Below are 14,814 nucleotides of genomic sequence, written 5' to 3'. Positions count from 1 at the left end.
GAGTGTGAGCATGTGCGCGTGCACATGCCAGAGCAGTGGTTCTCAATCTTTATAATGCTGCGACCCCTTTAATACAATTCCCCACGATGTGGCGACCCTTTTAATACAATTCCCCATGATGTGGTGACCCCAACCATAAAATTATTTTCGTTTTGAATTTATCGTGCCTGAAGCCGTATTGGCTAGTGATCTGAACTGCTTGCGATTGCCTTGAGGACGGAGGCATTAAAGCGGAGACTCCTCCCCTATTAAGTTTATTGCGCCTGAAGCCAGATTAGGCTGGCGATTGGGAGTGATTGCAGCTGGCTTGAGAGGGAGACATCAGAGCAAAGATTTCTCTCTTTTTTAATTCATCGTGCCTGAAGTGGAATTCGGCTAGCGATTTGAAGAGCCTGTAGCTGGCTTATGGAGTCAACCATTGGAGCGCGATTCTTCTACTCGCAAGTATACTTCCCATATTTCCGATAGTCTTAGGCGACCCCTGGCAAATCGTCATTCGACCCCCAACGGGGTCCCGATCCACAGGTTGAGAACTGCTGTGCCAGAGCATCAGAACCCAGAAGAGAGTAGCTGGCTGTCATGCATGCATGCAACGGAACCTGGAATAGCAGCTGACGACGGTATGCATGCCCACAGAGGGCTCTATGTGCCACCTCTGACATGCGTGCTATAGGTTCGCCATCACAGCTCTAGAGTCAGAAATGACTGGACAAGGGAAACCTTCACCTTTACACTATCAACTGTCAGTAGTTTACTCTTAAATGAGCATTTCTTTATGGGTCTTGGTTAAACCTTGGTGTTCATCTTGAGAAATTACAGAAAGTTGAATCTGCTTTTCTAAGAAAATTATTTCTGGTGCCCACAATGTTTCTAACATAGCACTCTAGAAAGAACTGGATTAATAAAAATTGAGACTAGGAGATGGGGAAAAATGTTTTTAGCTACTGGCTAAATTTAACATTTTGAATGCAGGGGTTGGCTCCATTTACATTTAAAGGTAATTTTGACTGGAGGCAGAACATTAAAGATAAAATAAACTTCAATGTTTCTCCTCAAGGGCCTTATTAGTCCTGGGATAAGATCAGACTGTGCTAACACAAAGAATTTCAGTGTAAAAGTAAAAAGATATAAGAGCAGTATTAGAAAATTAGACAAACATCTTCAAATCAGCTCAGACAATACCTATTTTGATAACTAATGCGCCATTTTAAGCAGGCCAGTCCCATTGGAGTGAAATGATTCTTCAAGTAACCTGGATCCATGCTATGGAGGCGGTAACCAGCAGCTTGAATTGCACCTGAAAGCAAAACTGGCAGCCACTGCAGCTCGCGGAACAGACGTGGGTCACTCTAGATATCCCCAAAGCTGCCTGCACAACTACATTCTGCAACAGTTAGCTATATTTCAGGTAAACTTTTAGTCATGTTTTGTAAAGTTTTATTGTGTTGTTTTTAAACCACTCAGAACCACTTACATGAGATGGGCAATGTATAAATTTGACAGAGAACAAGGATAGATAGATAGATAGATAGATAGATAGATAGATAGATAGATAGATAGATAGATAGATAGATAGATAGATAGATAGATAGATAGATAGATAATACAGAGAGTTGAAAAGATCCAGTTATGTGATTTAGGAGCTCTGGATGAAAAAAAGATATAGATAGAAGAAGAGGAAGATATAGAGAAACTAAAAGCAAATACGTTAATTGTAGAATACAGTCCTGAAGGATTTGAGAACTAGTTTTTTCTGTTCCTGAACTGTACATGCCGTTGATTAAAATATATCATTAACAAGTTGTAAAAAAAGCCCCAAATCAGAATTATTTTAATGAAATTCTTGATAAGTCACATTTATATATCAACTTGCATTTAATTTAATTTCTTTAACTTGTACAGAAATTCTAATTAAATATTATATTCTCTTAGGTTTTCACGGGTATAGGTATCTAGGTATTGGCGAATTTGGGTGTTTTGCCATGTAAGGTTGAAAGTATTTTGGCGACGTTTTGACAAGGTCTCACTCGTCATCTTCAGGCTGGTGCTTACGGCTTCGTGCTTGTGTGAGCAAAGCATGGTCAGAGCTGCCGTCTCTCTATAAATACTGGTGGGGAGTGTTGGCTTTGTTGCTGTAAGTGGGTTGGTTGGCTGTGTGGTTGCATCTTGATTGGTAGGTGGAGTGGATGTTTGCAGATTAGTCAGCTGTTTCATAGTATCCTGTGTGGGTGTGGTCCTAGTTGTGTGCCCATTAGTCTTTTGTGTTGTAACGACCTGGGTAATGGGCTGTGTGGAAACATCCTGAGTTCTGGGAATGTGATCTAACCAGGACAGGATGTTTCGATGAAGCCTTATTCATCATCTTCAGGCTGGTGTTTATAGCTTCGTGCTTCTAGGAGCAAAAGCTGTAAATTGCTCCTAGAAGCACGAAGCTGTAAACACCAGCCTGAAGATGACGAATGAGACTTCGTTGAAACGTCACCAAGACACTTCCAATTTTACGCGGGAGAAAACCCGAATAACCAAAGACCTACATACAAACACCCGCAAAAATCTCAGAACATATATGTATGTATGTATGTATGTATGTATGTATGTATGTATGTATATAAAATTAAATCTTTTTCTCCTGATAGAATCCTGACTAGTGAATGCATTGTAATGTAAATAATTACACTAAAACTTAGTAACTAGTAATTTAAATCATTATTTCAAGTCGTAGTTATTTATATTCCATTTAATACAAATTAAATCTACCTCAATTTAGAAAAACAGCTTAAAATGGCAATTTATAGAAAATTCTATAAAGTAGGGAAATAATGACTCCATTATGCCACAATGTTCCATATCTACGGAAGGGTAAAGGAAGAGCTTGAAGTCACCTTATTTTTCTAAAGTCCTTTGATCCTTCATGTAAAAGGACATTAGAAGACATAAGCAGGCATTAGTACAGACCGAATGGCTGGATCAAATAAATGTTTAGATAAACTGAAATAAAATATTACATTTTAGATTAGGATGTTGTTTGTTTGGGTCTTTTTGCCTCATGTTTTAAATCAAGATATTTGCTTCATTATTTCCATAAAAGGGAGCTGCAGGCTATTTCTCTCTTGTTCCCCTTTGTTGTTGTTTTCTTGCCTATAGAAATAGATCTTCTCTGTAAAAAGCAGAACCCTGATCTGCTTTATGATCTCAAACTCTCAAGACCAGCTTTATGTCCCAGTAAGCCAGAAATTCCAGTTGCTGCCAGATCTTGGGGTTCTTTCTTCAATTTGGAAATTAACTGTCAGCAGAAAGCTCTTCATTTGAATTGTAGGCCTCATTTGGATGAAGACACTCATGGTTTATATTCCTTTTAGAACCCAAACAATTATTAATGTTACAGCAACTGGGGTATTTTGCAATAAATATGTCAAAAGATACTATCTTTGTTTTCTAGCACACACAAAAATAACACATTTATCAGGGTTGCCACTAGTGATGATTTGGGCATTGAGCTAGGCAGGCTTAGAGGAGATAATGAGGCTATAATTCCATTTTACTTCCAATAATCAGTGTGTAGTTAGCCAATTTTCCTAACACCTGGAGACACTGTATGTCTCTTTGAGAATTCTAAAAGCTTGCCCTAAGAACAGTTCATCAGAATCTATAGTATAGGTAGGTTATCCTCTGACCCAGTGGGTAGTACTTTTGGGCTATAATTATATCCTCTCCCAGTAAGAAGAAGGTGGGATAAGAAAGGAAAACAGAATTACTTTTTTATAACAGAGTGGAATAGCTGGATATTTCAGAGTATGGCTTTCATCAACCCTGATGAAGAAGAGTATATCTTAAATTAATTTTTAATCTATTCCAAATGATTTCTTTTATGAGTCTCCCTCCAAGCTTCCATATGAGGTTCCAGTCTTGCTGTTTTGTGCAGCTGCAGGAAAGTCCCCCTGCTGTCCTATTCCACCTTCCAGTGGAGCTAACCATCACTTCTTCCAGCTGGCAAACAGAAAAAGCACAAAGAAGGGCAATCAGTCAGCTATCCAGCCAATTCCCAGCTTTGCTTTGCTTTTTTGCTGAGTTTGTTTTTTGTTAAGAGGAAAGAAAAGTGAAATATAAAGGAAGGAAAAGCTCATTCGTGCATCTTAAGGAAAAATGCAAAGCTGCCCCGTAGAACATTTGGGATGGCAAGAGTATAGAGGGGAAAGCCAACATTCTACTTCTAAGCAACTTTCCATTTTTTCTTTGTCCCTTAATAGAACATAGAAGATAAAATAATAGGGTTGGAAGGGTCTTCTAGTTCAACCCACTGCTCAAGCAGGAGACCATATACTATTCCAGACAATGGCTGTCCAGTACCTTCTTGAAGATACTGTCGCCATGGGGGCTTTTTATCAGGTTCGCCTGATTCGCCAGTTGCGCTCCTTTCTAGACTGGGTTTCCCTGTGCAGAGTCACCCATGCCCTCGCTACATCCCGCCTGGACTACTGCAATGCTCTCTACATGGGGCTCCCCTTGAAGAACACCTGGAAGCTCCAACTGGTCCAGAATGCGGCCGCGCGGGTGATAGAGGGAGCACCTCGTGGCTCCCATATAACACCTCTCCTGCGCAGACTGCACTGGCTCCCAGTGGTCTTTCGGGTACAATTCAAGGTGTTGGTTACCACCTTTAAAGCGCTCCATGGCTTAGGACCGGGCTATTTACAGGACCGCCTACTGCCACAAACAGCCTCCCACCGACCTGTGTGCTCCCAAAGGGAGGGCCTCCTTGGGGTGCCATCGGTTAAACAATGTCGACTGGCGACCCCCAGGGGGAGGGCCTTCTCTGTGGGGGCGCCTGCTCTCTGGAATGAGCTGCCTCCGGGGCTTCGCCAACTCCCCGACCTTCGGACCTTCCGCCGTGAGCTGAAGACTTTTTTATTCCATCGAGCTGGGCTAGCCTGAATAAGTAATTTTAAATGGGGTTTTTAGTTTTTATTATTGTTAGTTTTAGTACTTTGGCCACTATTTATATAAATTTTATTCTGTTTTTAATTTGTATTTATTGTATTTTTAACTGGCTGTGAACCGCCCTGAGTCCTTCGGGAGAAGGGCGGTATACAAATGTAATTATAAAAAATAAAAAATAAAATAAGATCTCCAGTGATGGAGCATCCACAAACTTCTAAAAGCAAGCCATTCCACTGGTTAATTGTTCTCATTAATTTCTCCTTAGTTCCAAATTGAATCCCCCTTTAATGATCCCAATAAAGGAGAATATTTGTAGCTCAGGGTTGAAATGAGGGATCCTAGAGATACATGAGGACCCTGTACCCCACTTGCTGCAGAGCTTGTCTCCCAGTTAATACCAGATGATTAAAATTCCCCATTACTACTTGGTGTGTTTCTTGCACCCTTAGCTAATCAATTAGCAAAAAGTTCTTTTATTTCTCCTGCCTGATCAGATAGCCTGTAGTATACACCAATGAAAATGTCATTCATTTTCCTTTTATATTAACTCATCTGCATTCATTATTTATTTATTTATTTATTTTATCACATTTATATACCGCCCTATCTCCCAGGGGACTCAGGGCGGTTCACAGGCAAGTAAAAAGCACATATAAATACAAACTAAAATAACAGTTAAAAAACTTATTCTACATGGCCGAATTATTAAAAGCAATATAAATAATAAAACCCATTTAAAACCAGTATAAATTTAAAATCTAATCCAGTCCTGCGCAGATGAATAAATGTGTTTTAAGCTCGCGACGGAAGGTTCGGAGGTCCGGAAGTTGACGAAGTCCTGGGGGGAGTTCGTTCCAGAGGGTGGGAGCCCCCACAGAGAAGGCCCTTCCCCTGGGTGTCGCCAGATGGCACTGCCTAGCCGACGGCACCCTGAGGAGTCCCTCTCTGTGAGAGCGCACGAGTCGGTGAGAGGTATTCGGTAGCAGTAGGCGGTCCCGTAAGTAACCCGGCCCTATGCCATGGAGCGCTTTAAAGATGGTTACCAAAACCTTGAAGCGCACCCGGAAGGCCACAGTGCAGTCTGCGCAGGATAGGTGTCACACGGGAGCCACGAGGGGCTCCCTCTCTCACCCGCGCAGCCGCATTCTGAACTAACTGAAGCCTCCGGATGCCCCTCAAGGGGAGCCCCATGTAGAGAGCATTGCAGTAATCCAGACGAGACGTCACGAGGGCGTGAGTGACCGTGCATAAGGCATCCCGGTTCAGAAAGGCGAACTGGCGCACCAGGCGAACCTGGTAGAAAGCTCTCCTGGAGACGGCCGTCAAATGATCTTCAAAAGACAGCCGTTCATCCAGGAGGACGCCCAAGTTGCGCACCCTCTCCATTGGGGCCAATGACTCGCCCCCAACAGTCAGCCGTGGACTCAGCTGACTGTACCGGGATGCCGGCATCCACAGCCACTCTGTCTTGGAGGGATTGAGCTTGAGCCTGTTTCTCCCCATCCAGACCCGTCGGCTTCCAAACACCGGGACAGCACTTGATAACCGTTGGGGTGGCCGGTGTGGAAAAGTACAGCTGGGTGTCATCAGCGTACAGCTGGTACCTCACACGAAGCCACTGATGATCTCACCCAGCGGCTTCATATAGATGTTGAACAGAAGGCGAGAGAATCGACCCCTGCGGCACCCCACAAGTGAGGCACCTCAGGGCCGACCTCTGCCCCCCTGTCAACACTGTCTGCGACCGATCGGAGAGATAGGAGGAGAACCACCGATAAACGGTGCCTCCCACTCCCAATCCCTCCAACCGGCGCAGCAGGATACCATGGTCGATGGTATCAAAAGCCGCTGAGAGGTCTAATAGGACCAGGGCAGAGGAACAACCCCTATCCCTGGCCCTCTCCACCAACGCGACCAAAGCCGTCTCAGTGCTGTAACCGGGCCGGAAACCGGACTGGAACGGGTCTAGATAGACAGTTTCATCCAGGTGTAGGGGAAACTGATATGCCACCATACTCTCTACAACCTTCGCCGCGAAGCGAAGGTTGGAGACCGGACGATAATTACCTAAAACAGCCGGGTCCAGGGAAGGCTTCTTGAGGAGGGGCCTCACCACCGCCTCTTTCAAGGCGGCCGGAAAGACTCCCTCCAACAAAGAAGCGCTCGTAATCGCCTGGAGCCAGCCTCGTGTCACCTCCTGAGTGGCCAGCACCAACCAGGAGGGGCACGGGTCCAGTAAACACGTGGTGGCATTCAACCTACCCAACAACCTGTCCATGTCCTCGGGAGCCACAGGGTCAAACTCATCCCAAACAATGTCACCAAAACCACCCTCAGACGTCCCACCTGAATCACCGCAATTTTGGTCCAGACCGTCCCGAAGCTGAACGATTTTATCATATAGATAACCGTTAAACTCCTCAGCACGTCCCTGTAATGGGTCATCCCGCTCCCCCTGGTGAAGGAGGGAACGAGTCACCCGAAACAGGGCGGCTGGGCGGTTATCTGCCGACGCAATGAGGGAGGAGGCGTAGCAACGCCTCGCTTCCCTCAGTGCCACTAGGTAGGTCCTATTATAGGACCTCACTAGTGTCCAATCAGCCTCTGAACGGCTAGACCTCCAGGAACTCTCTAGGCGTCTTCTCCGGCGTTTCATCCCCCTCAGCTCCTCAGAGAACCAAGGAGCCGGTTGGGACCTGCGCCGGGTCAGAGGCCGCAAAGGCACGACACGGTCTAAGGCCCCCGCCACGGCCCGTTCCCAAGCCGCAACAAGTTCCCCAGCCGTGCCGTGAGCCAGACCCTCAGGAAATGGCCCAAGCTCCGTCCGGAACCTCTCCGGGTCCATCAGGCGCCTGGGACGGAACCAACGTATTGGCTCCGTCTCCCTGCGGTGTTGAATGGCGGTCAGAAAGTCCAGGCGAAGGAGAGAGTGATCTGACCATGACAAAGGTTCAGTGACTATTTCCTTTAAGTCCAGATCCTTCAACCACTGACCAGAGATAAAAATCAAGTCCAGTGTGCCACCCCCAATGTGAGTAGGGCCATCAACTACTTGAGTCAGGTCCAAGGCCGTCATGGAAGCCGTGAACTCCCGAGCTGCTGTCGATGACGAGCCGGAAGATGGCAAGTTAAAGTCCCCCATGACTAAGAGTCTGGGGGTCTCCACTGCCACCCCAGCAAGCACCTCCAGGAGCTCGGGCAGGGCAGCTGTCACGCAGCAAGGAGCCAGGTACGCGATCAGCAAGCCCATCTGACACCTATGACCCCATCTCACAAAGAGGGATTCACACCCGGCAATCTGAGGTACAGTGGTCTCCCTCGGCTCCAGGCTCTCTCTAATCACAACTGTCACCCCCCCACCCCTACCCTGAGCCCTCGGCTGATGGAATGCACGGAAACCCGGTGGGCACATTTCAACAAGGGGCATGCCCCCTTCAGTGCCCAACCAGGTTTCCGTAACGCCTATAAGATCCGCGGCGCCCCCCTGAATAAGATCTTCATGAAGATTTTATTTACGTTAATGGTTTTATACATTTCTGTAGAGATGTAGTGATTTCTTATATATAATGCAACTCCACCTCTTGTATTAGATCTGTTTCTTTTGAACAATTTATATCCTTTAAAAGGAGAATATTTGTAGCTCAGGATTGAAATGAGGGATCCTTGGATTTATAATTTATATCCTTCCAGCAATACATTCCATTCACGAGTTTCATCCCACCAAGTTTCAGTAATAACTGTCTACTCATGTACTAGGACTTCAAGTTCATCCTCCTTGTTCCTTATACTTCAAGCACAAGTGCATGGGCATCTGAACGTATATGGCCAACCCTGTGTTTCCTTCCTAAATCTCCTGTTTTATATATGAATTACCCTTCCTTCTCACTAATCTCTACCTTATGGCTTGGTTGTTTGTTTTGGCGTTTATATGTAGGATTATGTCCTAAAGGTTCATCCTACCCTTCCAGTTTTAGTTTAATGCCTAGTTTTGTAACTGAATATTCAGGGGATATTGTATATTGATGGCTCAGTGGGTAAGACCCTGAGCTTGTCGATCGAAAGGTCAGCAGTTCAGCGATTCGAATCCTAGTGCCTCATAACAGGGTGAGCTCCCATTACTTGTCCCAGCTTCTGCCAACCTAGCAGTTCGAAAGCATGTAAAAAAATGCAAGTAGAAAAATAGGGACCACCTTTGGTGGGAAGATAACAGTGTTCTGTGCGCCTTTGACATTTAGTCATGCCGACCACATGACCACAGAGATGTCTTCGGATAGCGCTGGCTCTTCGGTTTTGAAACGGAGATGAGCACTGCCCCCTAGAGTTGGGAACGACTAGCACATATGTGCAAGGGGAACCTTTATCTTTACCTTATACTTTTGCACCTCTTCTAATAGGAATATATCATAGGTCACTTTAGAGTAGCACATTTGCATTTGCTTTTGTCATTTTTTGGAAGAGTTACTCCTTTGTTGTTATATTTTACTTTAATGTCATGAACATTCATCTTTCCTTAAATAAACACATTGTGTGTTTTAATTGTCTCTGCTTTCAGAGCTTTCTAAGGACAAGCCCGTTCATGTTTCTAATTAAGTTGTTTACTTTTCTGACCAGATTTGCATTGCTGTGTCTGATTTAAGCAACCAGAATTATGCCTTACTTCCAAATTTTGGAAGTTTGGGGACAATAAATACTTGGCACTGGAAATATTTCTGTCTGTATTTGTTCATTATTTGTTGCAGTTTGGGATTAAAAGGGATCCATAGCATTTGTATCTTTGTCTACTTAAATATCAGGGGAAAGTTCCTACCCCTTAGATCAGTGGTTCTCATCTTTATAGTGCTGCGACCCCTTTAATACAATTCCCCACAATGTGGTGACCCCAACCATAAAATTATTTTCGTTTTGAATTTATCGCCCCTGAAGCCGTATTGGCTAGCGATCTGAACTGCTTGCGATTGCCTTGAGGACGGAGGCATTAAAGCGGAGACTCCTCCCCTATTAAGTTTATTGCGCCTGAAGCCAGATTAGGCTAGCGATTGGGAGTGATTGCAGCTGACTTGAGAGGGAGACATCAGAGCAAAGATTTCTCTCTTTTTTAATTCATCGCGCCTGAAGCCGAATTCGGCTAGCGATTTGAAGAGCCTGCAGCTGGCTTGTGGAGTCAACCATTGGAGCGCGATTCTTCGACTCGCAAGTATACTTCCCATATTTCCGATGGTCTTAAGTGACCTTTGGCAAATCGTCATTCGACCCCCAACAGGGTCCCGACCCACAAGTTGAGAACCGCTGCCTTAGATGCATCATTTTAGATAGCAAATGGTGTGTTACTTTACATAATTCTAGGGACTGTCCACCAAGTTTGGCTTACAAATAAGAGTATCCATAAAAGCAGGAGGCTTGAAGTTAACCGTCACCATGTCATACTGAAAAGTACACTGAATAGTATCACAATTTCCATCACAACAACAAATGGTGGGATGTATTACAAATGACTGCTTTGCAACTGCTTCATTTAGAGGCCATTCATATCAGTGATGAAAACTTTATGACTAGCTCTTGCATTTACAATCTTTCCAGATCTATAAAGCAAAGAAAAACTGAAATAAAATCATAAGCCCAATCATGATTTCATTCAATGACCATTTTGCTTAATGACCAAGTTGCCACTCCAAAGTATGGTCACTATATATTTCTATTAAAATATAACTTTTGTTTGTCAGTTATACTGTACGTATCGTTGAATACGTGCCAATGTTCTATTGCTTTACTTTGCTTAGTGATACAATTTCTCTTTTTTGGCATTGCAAAAGTGTCAAAGGCTTCCTGACATATAATGAGCAGAGTTGTGCACAGATCATAATCTTGGGTGTACAGTAGCAATGGGGTTAATCCCTACCACCAACCTACATTTAGAGTAATTGTCCCAAAGTAGCATGGTTCGAAGTTAAAATTTCTCTTAATCCTGGCACTCTGACTTTTGAATATTTGTTTAGTTAATGAACCGCTCAAATTCAATGCGATGCAGAATTACTTAGATTTAAGTAGATGGCTCCAATTTTTTTTAAAAGAAATCAAATGTCTGATTTGCATGTCCTCATTTCGTTGCGACTAATTTTTATATTAGCTGAATCTTAAAAGAAGCAAATTATATGCATTATTAGAATCTTCTTCCTGAGTCCTAATGAATCACTGTCATGATTTGAATTGACATTTTAATAACAGGATGCTGTGCCAGCATGAAATTAATTGAATTTGCCTGAAGTTTTCAAGGAGAGGGAACTGAGAATTTTTGACAAAAGTGTTCAATCCACCACCCAACTCTTGTTTCTTGCTTGTGACCTATTGATATATTTTCAAATATGAAAGCTACTATGGAGGTATAAACCTCAGAAAATTATACTTTAACTTGATAAGGGTGAAGCAAAACATGTAAATATTTCTGTGCCATAGATTACATATGGGTGAAAAATTGAAAATGCTGATCCCCTCAATGGGCCTGAATTGATAGAAATCAAATAATAAAAACAGACTAAGCTTTTCTAGAGGAAAATAGAAATAGCAATAAACTTACATATAAGCAGTCAGCATATTGCCCCTAACAATCTAGGTCCTCATTTTACCGACCTCAGAAGGTTGGAAGGCTGAGTCAACTTTGACCTGGTGAGAATTGAACTGCTGAACTGCTGGCAGCAGTTACTCAGCAGAAATAGCCTGCAGTACTGCATTCTAACCACTGGGCCACCACGGCTGTTAATCATCATTTGATAAGCATAAAAAAGCAGAATTATTTACACCATCTTATCAAAGAAGTTGAAGAAAAGGAGATCTATGAAACAGAGAAATCACTGAGGCATCAGGATGACCTAGACAACTAAAATCATATTTTTTTCTTTATCTGTTATGTTATGCATTGCCTGGAGTTATTTTTAGTACAGATGGTACTGAAATATTTTCTTGTATCCTCGTCTTTTGGATAATACAACCATCAGTTTTTGAAGACCTGTGTTAACCAACAAACCAACTAAGGACAAGCTTGAAGTTGATGTCTCACTGGCTCCGTATCTGGATGTTCTATGCTATGTGCCAAAACACAAATATGCCCAATATATTCTGTGGGAATTTAAGTGATCATCCAGTGCTCACCATAATCCATCCTGATCTTTTTGACAACTGTTTTATATCCATAGTTCTCTTTTTTCTATGGTAGATTCAGTTTGTAAGTCTTGCACTTCATCGATTTATTTATTTAGTGTATGGCAATTTCATCCATGCTTGGTGTGGACAAAGATAAAACATTTGCAAGCATCTCTACGAAAATCAGTGCTATCAGTTTTGCTACTGGTTCCACTCTCTCCTTTCCCACCTAGTCAATGGCATAGCATCTGCTTATCCACCACCTTAAATTAGGGAACCACCTAGACTAAATACTGTGCTAGAAAGACTAGTTAGTTATCTTGATAAAAGTAACCTATTTTATTCCTAAGCATGACTAGAAATAAGAGTGCAGCACAGAATTTGAATGTTAGGGAGCCATATTAGGATAAAGGAATTCTAAATTTAAATATTTATTCACAAAAGCAATCTGATTCTGGAAATCCTTTTGCCTATCTCACAGTGTTATTATGGGAATAAATTGGAAAAGAGTGAACTTTTTATAAAAAATATATTTTTATTAATTCCCCACCCCCCCTACACACACACATTGTTCATGAATAGAGTGTTGACCATATCATCACTTATACACTTTAACTTAACATATCCAAATATATTTTAATCAGTTACAATTTCTGCCAAAATATTATTTCACCATATTTTAATCACAATCTCAATACTTCTGTGCTCATTTATATAAACCACATCTTCTTTCACCCTCAAATTCAAGTTTCTGCATTTTAACTAACATATATTCTTTTTTATTATTTTTTCGCTAATTCAATTTTTATCCTAATGTATTCAAATATGTTTTTTTTTAATTTTGTCATAACAGTATACATAAACATTGTCATAAGTAAAAAAATATCATGAAATATGTGTGTGTGTGTGTGTGTGTGTGTGTGTGTGTGTGTGTGTGTGTGTGTAAAGAATATGCATTAGCTATATTAATTTGATATAATAAAAGGAACAATAGGAAATAGAAAATGTTTGGGGTTGTCTTTCTTCCCTTTCATCTTTCCCATTTTACAGCAATCTTTCTTCCTTTTCTTATCCTCTCCTTTCCTTCTTTTAACCATCCTACTTTCTTCTCTTCTCTCCTCCTCCTTCTCTACATCCCCTTCTTTTCCCCCTTCTCCCTTCCACGCTGACCTTCTCTCCTACTCTTATTTCCTCTCTTTCTTCGTCTCCTCTCCCTTTCTTCTTTCTCTCTCTCTCTCCTTCTTACCTCTCTCCTCCTCCTACTTAGCTCTCTGATTGCCATCAGCCGGGTCTGGAGGCATAACCTGGGGAGGGAAGAGTCAGGGGACGGAGGCCTCGTTGTCTCCTCCACTTAGCCTGCCTCTGGCTCCTGGAGCTGAGCCAGAGGAGCCAGTGCTCCAGAGGTAAGTCCTGCTGGCCCTTCCCCCTTACTTTCCGAGTCACTTTCTGGCAGGGGGCCCTGCTCGGGGGGGGGGGGTGCAGACACAACAAACATGGTTAAGTAAGTCACAGTTTCTGGAATCAATCATGATGTGCAATTTTTAATTATTTCTATATATTTTGGCAAAAGAATTCAAAAGTGATATTAGCTTTGGTGGGTACCATCTTGTCCAGCATTTTGCATTTCACAGGGCTAATCAGATACATTTTGAAAGCTCACGTACATTTTTTTTTGTCTTAATAAAAGTTCACAATGGAAGCATTCAAATGAGGTTATAAAGCAATAGAGCTTTTTTCTGTTGAATGGTATACATTTTAAATAACTACTTCTTAGGCTACACACTTTCAGAGTTTTTAAGATGCAGAGATCTGCTTATATTAGATGATTGAGATGGCTTTATTTCTGCATGTCTACTTAAGATGAATCAATAGTTGTTTTCCAGAACAACAGACATTTTAAATGATTTTCAAAAATGACAATGATGTTCAGCAGAAATGTATACCAGGGTTTTTAAAAGCCTGTAGTGTTTATTGATATTTATTAACTGTATCAATGAAACAGAAGGAAGGGCTTCTTTTGAAGGTGATGATTCCATAGTTGTCACATGGCTAATCAGAATATATCGAGTTTAAAAATCAAGGTTTTTATTTTTGGGGTGCTGGGTTCAATTTTCATTTCCCCTCCGCTGGGGCCCACAGGTCTCTTCTGTGAACAGAATGTATTATGCCAAGGAATTGCTCATAGCGGGGTGTAGGAAATGGGAAAATAAAGAAGTTGAATGGAAATTGCAGTTCTCTTCAACTGGAGGTGCTTGCTGAGAATAGTTAAATGCTTACTTCCCAGAACAATTGTTGCTCAGGTGTTCATTCAGCATGTTATTGTTGCATCTTCTCTTCCAATATTCCATAATGAGCAAAACAAGCTCAAACATAGACATGCCTCTACTTTTCAATCTAAAGCTACCTTGTAATTATTTTTATCCATTCCTGCAATCACTCCATATCATTTTGATTTTCTGCATTCTTATTTCTCTGTACCTCAGGACCATTCAGTTCTTAAAATGCACAAGCAGACACACAATAATTGCTTGCCTTTCATTTAGAGCACTATTCCCTGTTCCTGGAGTGTTGCCTCCGTGGACAATAAATGTTTATGCTTTTTCAAAAGTTTCTTCCAAGAAAGGCTAGGCCATTTTAAAGCTACTTCATCATCACAGATTTTGCCATTAAATAAAGAAGTTTTTTTAAAACCCATAGATATGGTTGCCAGTATATGGAGATACGTATAAAATGCGGTAATAT

The sequence above is a fragment of the Ahaetulla prasina genome, chromosome 4, assembly GCF_028640845.1.
Source record: "Ahaetulla prasina isolate Xishuangbanna chromosome 4, ASM2864084v1, whole genome shotgun sequence".
NCBI classification, from domain to species: Eukaryota; Metazoa; Chordata; class Lepidosauria; order Squamata; family Colubridae; genus Ahaetulla; species Ahaetulla prasina.
Note: the sequence above shows the minus strand (reverse complement) of the source record.